Raw genomic sequence first — 16,861 nt, 5'->3', positions numbered from 1 at the left:
CCACGGGAGTAAGGGTTCTGCGCCCCATGTCAGGTTCCCATGCTTGGGGATCTGGCATTGGGAGAGGGAGCCCCGGGAGCATTTGGCATTGAAGGCCAGTGGGGCTTACACACAGGAGCTTCACAGAACTGGGGGAAATGGAGACTCCACTCTTGAAAGGCGCACACAGGCTTTTGTGTGTTTGGGTCCAAGGACAAAGCAGAGACTCCATAGGAATCTAGGTCAGACTTGCCTGTGGTTCTTGGAGGATCTCCTGGGAAAACAGTGGGTGACTGTGGCTCGTTGTTGGGCAAGGATACTGGAGGCAAATGTCTCAGAAATAATCATCAGCATGAATTCCTCTAGAGGTGGCTGTTTTGCAAAAATTTAGCACCAGGCCAGAGAACAAACCCAGTGGGAACACAGCCCCACCCATCAGCAAACAGGCTACCTAAAGGCCCGCCCCCACCCAGGCACATAGACTCCTCTAATCACACCCACAGACAAAGCCCCACCCACCAGAAGGACAAGACTCAGCTCCACCCACTAGGGGGCAGGCACCAGTCCCTCCCATCAGGAAGTAGGCAGCATGCCCCCATACCAACTTCAGCCACCCTCAAGGGGGGCAGACATCAGAAGCAAGAGACTACAACCCTATTACCACACTAAAAATCTATACAAAATGAAAAAGGCATAGAATTAGGACTCAGATAAAGGAACAAGGAAAAAAAAAAAAAGACAGCTAAATGATCTGGAGATTGAAACCTCCATGAAAAAGATTTTACTAATGATGATTCAAGATCTTGGAAATAAACTGGAGGCAAAGATTGATAAAAAAGAAACACTGAACAAAAAAAAAAAAAATAGAATATGTAAAGACTAAGTAGAGATGCAAAATACAATAGCTAAATAAAGTCACTAGAAGGAACCAACAGCAGAATACAGGAGGCAGAGAGTAAGTGATATGGATGACAGACTGGTGGAAATCACTAATGCAGAACAGAAGATAAAAAAGATTGAAAAGAAATGAAGACAGTCTAAGAGACCTCTGGGACAACTTTAAATGAATATCAGTATTATAAGGGTACCAGGAAGGAGAAGAGAGAAAGGGCCAGAGAAAATATTTGAAAAGATAATAGCTGAAAACTTCTTAACATGGGGAAGAAATCACTCACTCAAATCCAGAAAGCACAACAGCTACCATATGAAATAAACCCAAGGAGAACACCCTGAGACACATATTAATCAAACTGACCAAAATTAAAGAGAAAATATTGAAAGCCAGCTAGGGAAAAGAAACAAATAACATACAAAGGGACCCCGATAAGATTATCAGCTGGTTTTTCAGCACAAACTCTGTGGGCCAGAAGGGAGTGGCAAGATATACTTAAAGTGATGAAAGGAAAAAACCTCCAACCAAGATTACTCTATCCAGCAAGGTTCTCCTTCAGATTTGAAGGAGAAATCAAAAGCTTTACACACAAGCAAAAGCTAAGAGAATTCAGCACCACTAAGCCAGCTTTAGTATCTGTTGTAAAGGAACTTCTCTAGGTGGAAAAGAAAAAAACACAACTAGAAATAATATTACAAATGACAAGGCTCACCAGTAAAGGCATACATATAGTAAAGGTAGGAATCATCCACACACAAATATGCTACCAAAACCAGAAATCATGAAGAGGGTACAAGTACAAGATACTGGAGATACATTTGCAATGAAGAGATCAACAACTTAAAACAATCCTGTACATACAGAGACTCATATCAAAACTTCATGGTAACCGTAAACCAAAAATCTATGATACACACACAAATGAGAAAAAGCAATGCAAACACAACACTGAAGACAGTCATCAAACCACAAGAGAAAAATGGAAGAACAAAGACCAACAAAACAAAAAATAAAATGGCAATAAGAACACACATATCAATAATTACATTAAATGTAAATGGAATAATGCCCCAACCAAGAGACATAGATACAAAACGGCTAAATGGATACAAAAACATCCATATATGCTGTCTTCAAGAGACTCACACAAATTCAAAGTGAGAGGATGGAAGAAAATATTCCATGCAAACAGAAATCAAAAGAAAGCTGGAGTAGCAATACTCATATCAGACAAAATAGGTCTTAAAGAATATTATAAAAGAAGGACATTATACAATGATCAAAGGAACAATCCAAGAAGATATAACAATTATAAATATATATGCACCCAACACAGCATCACCTTAATATATAAGGCAACTAATAACCTTAAAAGGAGAAATGAACAATAAATAACACAATAATAGCAGGGGACTTTAACACCCCACTTACAGCAATGAACAGATCATCCAGACAGAAAATCAACAAGAAACACAGGCCCTAAATGATGCATTAGACCAGATGGACTTAATATTTATAGAATATTCCATCCAAAAGCAGCAGAATTCACATTCTTAAGTGCACACAAAACATTCTCTAGGATAGATCCCATTTTGGGCCACAAATCAAGCCTTGGTAAATTTAAGAAAACTGAAATCCTACTGAGCATCTTTTCTGACCACAATGTTATTAAGACTAGAAATCAACAAGGAAAAAAACTGCAAGAAACACCAACACATGAAGACTAAACAACATGCCACTCAACAACCAACGGATCACTGAAGAAATCAAAGAGGAAATTCAAAAGTACCTAAAAGAAAATGATAACAAAGACACAACAATCCAAAACCTATGGGATGCAGCAAAAGCAGTTCTAAGAGGGAAGTTTTAGCAATACAAGCCTACTTCAGGAAACAAGAAAAATCTCAAACAACCTAACTTTACACCTAAGAAACTAGAGAAAGAAGAACAGACAAAACCCAAAGTTAGCAGAAGGAAAGAAATCATAAAGATCAGAGCAGAAATAAATGAAACAGAAACAAAGAAAAACCATAGAGAAGAAACTAAAAGCTGTTTCTTTGAAAAGATCAACAAAATTGGTAAACCCTTAGCCAGACTCATCAAAAAAAGAGAGGGCTCAAATCAGAAATGAAAAAAGAAGTCAGAACGGACATCAGAAAAAATACAAAGGGTCATAAAAGACTACTACAAGCAACTATGTGCCAATAAATCGGGCAACCTAGAAGAGATGGACAAATTCTTGGAAAAGTACGATCTTCCAAGACAACCAAGATGAAACAGAAAAGATGCATGGACCAATCACAAGTATTGGAATTGAAACTGTGACTTAAAAACTTCTGACAAACAAAATTACAGGACCAGGTGTCTTCACAGGTGAATTCTAAGAAAATTTAGAGAAGAGTTAACACCAACGCTTCTGAAACTATTCCAAAAAATTGCATAGGAAGGAAGACTCCCAAACTCATTCTGTGAGGCCACTATCACCCTGATACTCAAACGAGACAAAGATAACACACACACACAAAAATTACAGGCCAGTATCACTGATGAACATAGATGCAAAAATCCTCAACAAAATACTAGCAAAGCAAATCCAGCAATACATTAAAGAACTGTACACCATAATCAAGTGAGATTTACTCCTGGGATGCAAGGATTTTTCAACATCCACAAATCATTCAGTGTGATACACATTAAGAAACTAAAGAATAAAAACCATATGATCCTCTCAATAGATGCAAAAAAAAAAAAAAAAAAAAAAAAAAACAACTCTTGACAAAATCCAACACCCATTTCTGATAAAAACCCTCTAGAAAGTGGGAACAGAAGGAAACTACCTCAACATAATAAAGGCCATAAATGACAACCCACAGCCAACATCATTCTCAATCATGAAAAGCTGAAAGAATTCCCATCAATATCAGGAACAAGACAAGGATGTCCACTCTCACCTCTACTATTCAACAGAGTTTTGGAAGTCCTAGCCATGGCAATCAGAGAAGAAAAAGAAAAACGAATCCAAATTGGAAAGGAAGTAGTAAAATTATCACTGTTTGCAGATGACATGATACTATATACCTAGAAAATCATAGAGACCAGAAAACTGTTACAGCTCATCAATAAATTTGATAAAGTTGCAGGAAACAATACACAGATATTGACTGCATTTTTCTATGCTAATAATGAAAGATCAGAAAGAGAAATTAGGGAAACAATCCCATTTACCACATCAAAAAGAATAAAATACCTAGGAATAAACCTCCCTAGAGAGACAAAAGACTTGTACTCTGAAAACTCTAAGATGCTAATGAAAGAAATCAAAGATGACACAAACAGATGGAAAGATATTCCATCCTTTTGGATTGGAAGAATCAATACTGTCAAAAGGACCATTACTACCCAACACAATCTACAGATTCAATGCAATCCCTATCAAATTACCAATGGCATTTTTTCACAGAACTAGAACAAAACATTTTAAAGTTTGAAAGCACAAAAGACCCAGAATAGCCAAAGCCATCCTGAGAAAGAAAAACGGAGCTGAAGGAATCAGGCTCCTGACTTCAGACTACACCTCAAAGCTATATCATCAAAACGGTATGGTACTAGCACAAAAACAGAAATATAGATCAATGCAACAGGATAGAAATCCCAGAATTAAACCCATGCACCTACAGTCAACTAATCTATGGCAAAGGAAGTAAGAAAATACGATGGAGAAAACACAGTCCCTTCACTAAATGGTACTGGGGAAACTGGACAGCTACATGTAAAAGAATAAAATTAGAACACTTGCTAACACCATACACAAAAATAAACTCAAAATGGATTAAAGACCTAAATATAAGACTGGATACTATAAAACTCTTAGAGGAAAACACAGGCCAAACACTCTCTGACATAAACCACTGCAATATTTTCTCAGATCTACCTCCTAGAGCAATGACAATAAAAGCAAACGAATGGGACCTACTTAAACTTAAAAGTTTCTGCACAACAAGGGAAACCCTAAATGATATGAAAGACAACCCAGAGAATGGGAGAAAATATTTGCAAATGAAGCGACTGACAAGGGATTAATCTCCAAAATATATCAATGAACACCTCTTGCAGCTCAATACCAAAAAAACAAACAACCCAATCAAAAAATGAGCAGAAGATGTAAACAGACAATTCTCCAAAGACGACGTACAGATGGCAAAACAAACAAACACATGAAAAGATGTTCAACATCACTAATTATTAAAATCACGCAAATTAAAACCACTATGAGGTACCACACCTTACACCAGCCAGAAAAACCATCATCAAAAACTCTACGGACAATAAATGCTAGAGAGGGTGTGGAGAAAAGGGAACCCTCTTACACTGTTAGCAGGAACGTAAATTGGTGCAACCACTATGGGAAACACTATGGAGATTTCTCCAAATATTAAAAATAGAATTACCATACAATCCAGCAATCCTAGTACCCCAATGTTCACTGCACCACTATATAAAACAGTCAAGACATGGAAGCAACCTAAATGTCCATCAGCAGAGGAGTGGATAAAGATGTGGTAACTGTATACACAATGGAATATTACTCATCCATAAAAAGGAATGAAATAATGGCATCTACAGAAACATGGATTGCCTATAAGTTATCATGCTAAGTGAAGTTAGACAGTGAGACACAAACATCATATGCTATCACTTATATGTGGAATCAAAAAAAAAAGGATACAATGAACTTATTTGCAGAACAGAAACTGACTCAGAGACTTTGAAAAGCATATGATTACCAAAGGGCACAGGTTGGAGTTGGGGAGGGAGGGGTTGGTGGTTTGGGATATATATGTTGCAAAATTAGGTTGTGATGATGGCTGTACAACTAAAAATATAATAAAATTCATTGAATTAAAAAAAAAGAATGCTCCTAAATTTTAAAACCTTCAAGGCCTACTGAACTGGAGACAGCTCTGATTAAGCATTTATTATATTAACCAAGCATATCTAGATGCTACAAATATACAACATGGAATGGAACTGATAGTGGTGGTTTTAAGATCTGTCCACAGGAAAAGAATCTGAAATACATACACAACATATATACATACAACTTAAACACTTTGCTGTACACCTGAAACACTACATCAGCTATACTTCAATAAAAAATAAAGTATAAAGATATTGGGGGGGGGAAATGTTCACAAATTTGTGACACTCCCCCTGAGAAAGACAGAAGCCTCTCCCTTTGGGTTTAGGCTGTGCGTCGCAACTCTCAAAGGAGAGGAATACTGTGCAAATGACACTGGGTGACATCCAAGCCGAGTCATAAAACACACTGTAGTTTCCTCCTTGCTCTTTCCCTCTGGAAGACAATGGCCATGTCGTGAGAACATTCAAGAAAAACTCCACATGGTGAAGAACTGAGGCCTCCAGCCAACAGCCGTGTGAGTGCACCATCTTAGAAGCAGATGCTCCAACTGCAGTCAAGCTTTTAGATGCTGGCAGCCTCGACCAACATCCTGACTGTACCGTGACTACTTGGGAGAGAGCTTGAGGCAAAATCGTCCATCCAGACTGTTCTCAGTGATTCCTGACCTCAGAAACTGGGTGAGATAAGGAATGTTTGTTATTTTCCTAAGTTTTGGAATATTCTGTCACATAGCAAGCCTTGGCTTCCTGACTCTTACATTCTGATGTTTGTTTAATGGGTATTGAATAAATGTTTGAGAAAATTATAAATGACAGTAAATTAATGTACCAAATTATCCATTTATTCACCAAATATTTATTGAGAAGCACCCTATCTTTATCTGTGTTCTAGGCATTAAGCTAGAAAAATAAATGAGAAAGGCAGGAAAAAAACCCTTCCCTTACGCCTCATGGAATGTCCGGTAGAAAACCAGGTTTTTGCTCTGTCTCTGATGCTCACTCACCACAGGACACTGGAATCAAGCCTCAGTTTCCCTGTTCCAGTTATATGTATTATCTGATCTAATCTCCACCAGCGCCCTCTCTGCCTTACCTAAGTCCACTCTGGAGTCCTTCCTCGCCGCTCTTGCAACTTGATCATGACACTGCTCAGGCCAGTGAGGCATGAACAGGAGAGCGCGGGCAGGTGTGTTGTCCTGAAAAGGAAAAGCTGTCCCTAGTACTATTTGTCTTCCTTTTCCCTGACTTGAGAGTAAAATGGGTAGGGCGCCCTGCAAGCACACAGAGAAAATCCGCAAAGCTCTGATATTCTGGAGCTAATGAAACATAACAATAACTTCCTGCCTCTGGACTTCTATCTCAGTGAGGGGGAAAAAAACCCTAAGTCTCTGTTGACCTTTTGTTATGGTGGTTGCTACTTACAGCTGAAAGCATTCCCAACTGATTGAATGACACTGAACGCAAACAATTAGATAGCCAAGGTCACAAAGCCAGTGAATGGAGTGATCTGAGAGCAAAACCAGATCTTACTGACTTCAAAACCTACACTCTTAATCATGGTGTGATACTGTCATTATGGTTTCCACAAGCAAAAACACTAGCAAAATGTATTTGCTCCAGATAGATTTAACAAAACTATCTGATGTTTCCTCAAACTTGAGGACATTCCAGGGAGTTCCCGTTGTGGCGCAGTGGAAACGAATCCGACTAGGAACCATGAGGTTGCAGGTTTGATCCCTGGCCTCGCTCAGTGGGTTAAGGATCTGGCGTTGCTGTGAGCTGCGGTGTAGGTTACAGACGTGGATCTGGAATGGCTTGTGGCATGGGCCAGCAGCTGTAACTCCAATTAGACCCCTGGCCTGGGAACCTCCACATGCTGTGGGTGCGGCCCTAAAAAGCAGAAAAAACAAACAAAAACGACTATATTAACAACCACTTAATTGGAAATTTCTGGGAGGTCATGGAAAGTGCTAAGGGATTCCTAATATTGATGACATTGTTGAAAATATGCTACCTGTGGATATATCTTTTAGAAGAGTTAATAAAGATCACATTCCTTGAGGGTCCCTTCAGCCAAACATTTATAGGGCATCTACAATGTGCCTAATTAACTCCTGTTATCTCGGTTTCTCTGTTAGACGACACACTAATAGTGCACCCTTTTTATAGATGAGACTGGGTGGCTGCAGGGTGGTGGGGCAGGATTAAACTCTGCTCTGCTCTGCCAGAGCCGGAAGCCTGTGCCATCATAGGCTGGGGGAGGGAATCTGTAAAATGTGTCCCATCGGTGACAGTGGAATAAATGCCACTGGCTATGGCAGCACCTCTGACAGTTCATACATGAATGAATGAAGTTTGGGAAATATTCTGGCGGCGGATATTGAAGAGAAATGAACATGGGTTAATTCCCGCTCCAGCCCCATCTAGCTGTGACATGAGGTAAACCTCACAGTCTCTCTACGTGTCAGTTTCTTCCTCTGTAAAATGGAGAAAACAGGAATACACCCTCACAGAGTTGTGCTGAAGACTCAATGGGCAAAGCTTCTGGGATCCCAGCAGGCTCTCCAGCCAGCCCCTTGGCAAATATTCATGGTTATCATTATTTTAATTATTATCCCGTACTTCCTCCCTATATTTCTCAACAATTTTGTGCCCTCTGGGTACTAGGAAGAATCTGTAATAATCTGAGAGCAAATGACCTCTAAGAGCAATGTCCCGAATTTTGCTAAAAGTAATCTGTCTTCCATGCCCATGGCACAGAACAAAATGGAAAGAGGACACAGTGAGGGCTCCTGGGGGGAGAATAGAGGGGTCTGCTGCCCTGGCTTGGAGATTCTTTTTGTGACCCGTCCCCCTGTCCCCTGCCACCGCTACCCTCTTGTCCTCATGGACCTGGTTCTCTAGTTACATCACTAGAGAACTATTATTTGCTGTTCATCACTTTTTTTTGCTTTAAAATAGAGGGCTGAGCTCTCCCCTCACTAGTGTCTTGGTTTACAGGAGAGAATCACACACGACTGGGGATGTCCTAATTTCCAAGGAAGACCTGTGGTGGCTCATGTTCAAACACGGCCCTTGGATAAGGGCTGGTCTAGTGACTTTCCAACAGATAGAATACAACAAACATGATGCAACGTCACCTCAGGATCAGATCCTTCCACCTTTGCCAGCAGACTCTACTGCCTGCTCAGCTTATACACTGTGATGAAGCAAGCTGCCACGTGAGGAGGCCCCGTGTGGCAAGGAGCCTCTGACCAAGATCAAGAAAAGACCCGAAGTCCTCCATCCACCAGCCCTTGAGGAAACCAATCCTACTAAGAGGTACGTGAGCTTGGAGGCAGATGCTTCTCCACTTGAGCCTTCAGATGAGGCCTCAGCCTCAAGTGACCCCTTGAGTGCAGACCTGCAAGAGACCCAGCTAAGCATGGTCCAGATTCTGATCTACAGAAACTGTGAGACATGTGTGCCTTATTATAAGCTGCTGTGGGGGCGGGGAGTGGATGGGATGGGGGGGACAATTTGTTACACAAAACTGAGGACTAACACAGACCTACCCAGTCAATTAATAACACATAGAGAGGAAGGAAGGAAAGAGCTGGATAAGGAGCTGGCATCTCTGGATTCTGGCCACATTCCACCACCTAGTACAGAGGTGATCAGAGAAAAGGCATTTCTCTTCCTTGCCTCCGTCTCTTCTGTCAAATGAGAGGGCTGAATTAGGGGCTGGAATTTTTTGAAGTTTTCTCCTTAAAAATGAATGTTTCGCCCTGGGCTCATGTTCTACCTGGCGAGCATCAATTAGGATTAGATAAAAATTGTCCTCATGAAACAGGGATGGGGTTTCATTCACTTCACCCCCCCCCAAACCACTTTACCTATTTATATCACCTGCCAGGCATGGCAGGTGAGGCAGTGATGCTGGGAGATGCCAAGCTGTGAAAGGACATATAAGATATTTCTCTGGTGGGAATACAAGGAAGAATATGATGAGGAGGCCAGGGGAGGCTGGGAGAAGAGTGAGAGCACAGTGCTGGTCTAACTGCTGCCAAGAAGTTCCCACTGTGGCTCAGCGGTAATGAATCGGACTGGTATCCATGAGGATGTGGGTTCGATCCCTGGCCTTGCTCAGTGAGTTAAAGATCCAGCGTTGCCATGAGCTGTGGCACAGACTGCAGACACAGCTTGAATCTGGCATGGCTGTGGTATAGGCCAGCAGCTACAGCTCTGAGATGGACCTTAGCCTGGGAACTTCTATATGCCACAAGTGCAGCCCTAAAAGGACCAAGAAAATAAAAATAAAAAATAACCTTTGCAGAGGAGAAAAGAAAGAACAGGTAGGTAGGAATAATCTGAGATTCTGGTGCTATTCTAAGAAGGTTTTTGTTTTGTTTTGTTTTTCTTTTTTGGCACTTCAAGGTATATATGGAAGTTCCCCAGGCCTGGGATCAAATCTGAGCTGCAGCTGCAACCTGTGCCATAGCTGTGTTAATGCCAGATCCTTAAGCCACTGTGCTAGGCTGGGGATCGAACCCAGGCTGCTGCAGATACCACCAGGTCCCTAACCTACTGTGCCACAGTGGGAACTCCTCTAAGAAAGTTTTGGCAAAGCTTTCATAAAGTGTCCCAGGAATGAGGCTGCTTTAGTCCCCCATGTCAGGCGGCCACAGGTAAGGGGCAACGGGAGGGAAACAGGGTCTTGGCACAAAGGTGGACCTCAGAGCGCAGAGGCATAGCCTCAGGGCTTCCCCACCCCCGAGGTTCCTTCTGATCTAAAAATCCCACCCAAACGTGGGCCTGCAGGATGAACATGGCCTACAGATGTATTTCAGTTGGCTCGTGGTGGTGACAAACATTCGCCATGATACCAAAACCTCCACCCACAGAATTAAAAAAAAAAAAAATGTTGATACGTTGGACATCACTGACATGTAAAAATGTGCCCTGTGCAAGAAACTGCCGAGAGAATGAAAAGGCGAGCCAGACTAGGAGGAGATACTTGTAAGTCACATATCTGACAAAGGATTCGAACATGGGTCTGAGAACCATGACCGTGAGAAAAATCATAACAAACCACCTAATATTTTAAGTGGGCAAAAGATTTAAATAGACACAAATAAAATATATACATAGATGACAAATAAGCAAATGAGAAAATGCTCAGTATCTTTCATCACCACAATGGGGAGACCACCACGAACCTATTAGAATGGCTAAGGTTTTTAAAAAAACTGGTATATCAAGTGCTAGCTTTCATAGGGCTGTTGTGAGGATTAAATAATGTGTGTTTGATACCTGGCAAACAATGCATCCCTAATCTATGTGCTACGGGAAATTCCCAAAGAAAACAAAGAACCAGAGCTTTAGAGGAGATGGCTAGAAAGAAGAGACAGGGACTAAAATGTGAATAAAAGGTCGGTGTACAAGGGTCCACCTCAAAGGAAATGATTTCTCTTCCTGAAAATTTCCACCACTACGTACTGGGCCATCTCCTGCTTCACAGGACCAGGAGGATGGTGTGAAAATGACATCACACTTACCAAACATCTGCTGTTCTCAGGTACTTCATTCAGCCTCTCACATGGCTAGTCCCAGATCACAGATGCAGCTCAGAGAGGTCACTAGTTTGCCCAAGGACACACAGCAAAAGAACGGCAGAGTCAGAATTCCCAAGATGTTTGTTTTCTCCTCCTTACACAACACAACCTTCCCCACTGGGAAGCAGCAGCAGCAAAGAGGGCGATGCTGCTCCCTCAGGGGACATTTCTCACATTATTGAATGCGCTTCCTGCACACACAATCCTTCCTCTCGTCACCCATCACCACCTTCCTGCCATCCGAGGTCCCTTCATTTTCAGTCCTATATTGGGTACCTGCCCCTCCCCCACAGCCCCCTCCTCCCATGATCAGAGTCCACCAGTATCACCCAACATGTTTTTCATTTGCATGCTCCCTTAAGGAATGTTTTTAGCCATTTTTTTCTAAATATTTATACCATGAAACATTCATGCCACAGATATACTGTCTATCTGTTCATGTACTGTGCCTATTTGTGTGCTTTATAAACAGCATAATTTTTGAGAAATTAAGAAAGAGTATGACCCCCTGGAGGACAGTTCTGTGCTCCCTGGAGACGTGTGTGTCAGGAGTGGCGGCAGACAGAGCAGCACAGCATGAAAGGGGGCTTAGCTGGAGCCTGACAGTGCAGTACGAGTTCCACGCATCCATTCGTCCCGCCCTCTGCTCATACACTAGGGCCCGGGCTCGGCCCAGAACTGGGAAGCTGCATCACTCGACTGGCCCCTTCTTAAAATGGAACACTTTTCATCACTTTCATTTTGCTCCTTCCTGCTCTCTCTCCATCTTTGTCCATTTGTGGGCTAGAAGCAGAAGGATTCTAGGAAAGCAAAACCACAGGAGCACGTTGGCTTCTCTTCCAGGTGCCAAGATGACCTCTCACCATCCCTAATTCTGCATTTTCCCAGCTTTTAAACCTTGTTCTGAATTGCTCCCGTAGTTTCCAAGGTCTTTCTGAGTCACAGTTTCCAGAGAAGGATGCAGACTTTCAAAACATCCTTAAACCAGCCCTTTTCTGGAAATCACGATGGCACACCTTCACAAGCTCGGAGCTGGGTTCTTTTCAGGGATTACCAAAATTTCATGTTTGCAACAAGGGCCACTTTACAGGTGAGGAACAGAGGCTGAGGGAAGTCAGTTAATTCACCCCAGGTCACACGAGGACACGTGGTGGCCAGCCCGGCTGCAAATCTAGGACAGACTGGCTCCAAGTGCATGTTGCTAACCACGATGAGAAGCCGCTGCTTCATTTCAGTGTATCACTTCCCTCGAAGCAGGGAGGAAACAGAAGTTGGAGATTTTTCAAAGGGGGAGGGGGCACCTTTGTGCTTTATACATAAGTTTACGCTCCCAGCCACAGAAGAATACCCTGGTGCTGAGTGGTACGCTGACTTTTCCTTTTTAGGGGTGCTCTTGATAACTGATGAAGATGTGTTACCCGGCCATGTACTGTTTTTAACAAGAGGGTTCTCTCTCCCTACTCAGTTCCTGTATTATAAAATGATTCCCCTCAAGGGAGAAACTCCCCAGTAAAGACAGCTCCTCGGGGGGAGCTTGCCCTCTTATCCTTTGCCAGCTGTGCCCAGACGCTCCAGGCAGAGGTCAGCAATGACTTGGGGTTTCTACCTTTTGGTCAAATGTGCTTTTCCACACACCCATCTCCAGCTTGGTTTGTGCTGTGTTAACCTTAAGTCACTTCCTGTGTTTTTGGAGACTTAAGTAAACATTCTTTCAGTTGGTTGTTTTTTTTTTTAAATATACAGTAAAGGGAAGAGAAAACGTGGCGTCTATAATGCTCTATATGGTTTCTTTACTACTATTATAAAATAACTGGGATTGTGCCTTCTGCTTTGAACTTCATACCAATTACCTCTAATCTCTTCGACAACTTCCGGTGAATGTCCCAACACCCAGTTTCAGATGAGAAAATGAATCTCAGAAAAGGGAAGTGACCAGCCTGGGGTCACACAGCGGGGCCTGGAGAGCAGCAGGGTTCAAGCTCCCCTTCCTCGTCCCGGGACTAATGTGCGCTGCCTTAGCACAGTTTTCCACACGTGGCCAGAATGTCAGTGAAAACTTTCTCTTTCAGGCACCTTTGAAACATCCAGCAGACGCCTAAAATTTCCATTTCTAACCCGACAAATGCCTCCTCCCCCCCCCAAAAAAAAAAAAAAAAAAAATTCTTGACATTTTCAATCAGTCACTTTTTTGGTTCTTAAAACTGGCAGGCCAACTTTCAGTTTCTGGTTCAGCATGTAAGAAACTCAGAAGTCACCACTTTGTCACAGCCACAGGTGAAAGGCTGAACAAACTGAAAAATTAAGATCTCTCCTTAGATCAGTAAGAAATGAGGTCAAAGGGCAAACCACTGTCCCGAAGGAAGACGACAAGTGAATGGAGGGACCCTCAACCCTGGAGGGAGCCAGGGCGGGGCAGGAAAATCAGAGCAGAGATCAGTGAACTGCCGGAGGCTCGTGTGTATACATCAGAGACTCAGAATTTCCAGGGGTACCCAGTCATGGGGGGGCGGGGGGCAGTCTGCAAGTTATACTTGTAGGCTCCCACAGTGCGTATCAGAGGAAAGCCTCTGTGTGCTTCCAGCAGGGGCGGGGAGAAGGAATCAAACTGAAATAGGCCAAAACACTCTGTCCCTCCTAACAGGGGCTCAGGAGAAACTACTTAACCAGAACTTAGCCTGCCGGGGTTTTATCAGAGCCTGACTGATTTAGGAGAAGGACACACCTAACTCCAGGCCCCCGAGGCTTTCCACATGCAGGAAGGAACTGCCCAACTCTAGCCCGCTTTAGTCACCCCGTCCCACTTGAGAGGGTGGGGAAGACGAGCTGAGAAGCACTTGTGGACTCACAGTCCAGAGGCACAGGCTCACTAAGAGACTGAGAGCTAAACACAGGGCTGCAGAATGCGGCCCCTGCCCTCATCACCACATTCTAAAAACCTGCAGCTGTTCCTGTTACCAGGTACCTCATTTACCAGGGACATGATGCCAGGCCATCAGTAAAAAATCACAAGGCATACTAAAGGGAAAACATGGTTTGGAGAGAGGGTGCAAGCATCAGAACTGGATTCCAACGTGGCAGGGATGCTGGAAACCTCAGACTAATTTAAATTGGCTATGATTAGATGCTAAAAACTCTACTGGGGAGAGAGCACATAGGAACAGACGGGCACCATAAGCAGGGAAAGAGGAATTCTAAGAATTAAAAAAAAAATACTAGAGATAAAAAAGCACTGTGACAGGAGTTCCCACTGTGGCTCAGTGGGTCAAGAACCTGACTGTAGTGGCTGCAGAGACACGGTTCCATCCGCAGCCCAGTGCAGAGGGTTAAAGGATCTGGCACTGCCACAGCGATAGCACAGGCAACAGCTGTGGCTCAGATGCAATCCAGGAGTTGAACAGGAATTCAACAGGCCTTGGGTGTGGTGGGGGTGGGGGGAGCACTGCAAGAGAAGTGAAAGATGTCTTTAGTTGGCTTATTAGTAGACAGGCTATGGCAGAGAAAACAATCTCTGAGCTTGAGAATCTATCAAGAGACTCCCCATAAACCAAAAAGCATAGAGAATGAAGACTGATAAAATCAGAGTGGAATGTCGAGGGCTGTGGGAGAACTCCGAAAGGTGTAACATATGTGTGAGAGGGACGCCAGAAAGAGAAGCGATAGAAAGCAGCAGCAGAACTATCTGGAGCACCAATGACTGGACATTTCCCAGAACTAATGTCAGACACTAAACCACAGATCCAGGAAGCTCAGAGACATGAGGCAGGATAAATGTCTGTGCTCAGGCTACACCCTACTTCTACAGGCTGAACACCTACATCTAAGCATATAACATGCGGAAAATAAATTTGTTTAAAATTCCTAAAAGAGGTCAGAGGGAAAACCACCTTACTGATGAGCAAGGACAATCAGGACACCTGATCTCTCAGAAACCAAGCGAGGAAAAGAGTGGAGAGAGATGCTTAAAGGGTTGAGAGGGGAAAAAAACCCAACCAACTGAAAATTCTGTTCCAGGCAAAATCATCCTTCAAAAGTGAAGGAGAAATACTTTCTCAGACAAAGACTGAGATTTGTGGCCAGCAGACCAGCCTTGCAAAATATTTTACAAAGTCCTTTAGAGAGAAAGAAAACAGGTCAGGAACTCAAATCTACATAGAGAAAGAAGAGCATCAGCGAAGGAATAAGTGAAGGGAGAATAAAAATGTTTACCTCTTATTCTTTATTGACATCTGTGTGTGTGTAGAATGAGCGCAATGGACAAGGGATGGGAGGAATCAGGATTATCTGTTAGAAGGCACCCACAGTACCTGTGAAGGACGTGGTGTTATTTGAAAGTGGACCCGGATCAATTACAAATGTCTGTGTGTGTGTGTAAATGCATATATGCGTACACTGCAAATTCTAGCACTACCACTAAAAGCAGTAGAAAACAGCCCACAGCCACACAGCCTGTTCAATGCACAACGTGGGAGGGCGCCACCCTCAGGTGGAGGGACTGGGCTCTGGACACAGGCTGAACGAGAGGGGCTGTGCTCACTTAAGCTTCTTAGCTGGAAAGAGGTGTCATTTTTACGTCCAGGTGTGGACAGGCCTGGCGGTCGTGGCCTTACCTTCAGTGCGGAGTGGGGCCCTGAGCAGTTCTAACCTCAGCAGCTTCCTCACCGGTGGGTCCTTTTGCAAAATGACTGCAGCTGAATATTTCCTTATCTGTTAGCATCCATGCCCATGGCATCTGAAAGCAAGATTTTTTGGTTTTTTTGCTTTTTAGGGCTGCACCCTCAGCACATGGAGGTTCCCAGGCTAGGGGTCCAATCGGAGCTACAGCTGCCAGCCTACACCACAGCCACAGCAACTCATGACCCGAGCTGCATCTGCCACCCACACCACAGCTCACGGCAACGCCAGATCCTTAACCCACTGAGTGGGGCCAGGCATTAAACCTGCGTCCTCATGGATACCAGTCAGGATCATTTCCGCGGAGCCACGATGGCAACTCCTGAGAGCCAGATCTGAGATAAAAGCCACAGGTGTTTGTCTCCTTTGCACCTGTTTTCCCATGTCTGACAAAGTGCCTGGCTCAGAGAGTTTCACATAAGAGCGAAGAAGAGATGGATGAAGGAAGAAAGGAGTTTTAGAAGCTCCTTCAGCTGAATCTCTTTGGAGAAGTTTGCCATTAAGTAAAGACAGAGTAAGGGTCAAAGTTCTGCCTTTTTACTCTTTCAGTGCTTCTACAAGTGTGTGTGTGCGCGAGCACGTGTACACAGTTCAGCCAGAGAAGAAGAACACCTTTGATCAAAGGGGTGAGAGAGCAGAGGGAGGCTGAAGGGCAGGGGATGCCAGGACACAGCTAATAAACCCAGGACAGTTCAGTCTGAAAAGCTCAAGTCTGGTTGGGGACAAGACAAAATCTGTTCTCACGGAAGTTGCCTCTCAGCTGGGCGCACATTGGGCGAAAACCCTGAACACTGTACCTACAGGT

At 43.4% G+C, this 16,861-nt stretch overlaps 1 long non-coding RNA gene across 2 annotated transcripts in view; it reads right to left on the bottom strand.

Moving 5' to 3' along the window:
* Positions 1–16,861, bottom strand: part of LOC110257493 (uncharacterized) — a 44,927-nt gene that overhangs the window by 13,773 nt on the left and 14,293 nt on the right. The window lies entirely within an intron of this gene.

Source organism: Sus scrofa, chromosome 17, assembly GCF_054392235.1.
Source record: "Sus scrofa isolate SSC_HxYL_T2T_F1_AM1 chromosome 17, Sscrofa_HxYL_maternal_Yorkshire_Landrace_v2.0, whole genome shotgun sequence".
NCBI classification, from domain to species: Eukaryota; Metazoa; Chordata; class Mammalia; order Artiodactyla; family Suidae; genus Sus; species Sus scrofa.
Note: the sequence above shows the minus strand (reverse complement) of the source record. Positions and strands in the feature narration are given on the sequence as shown.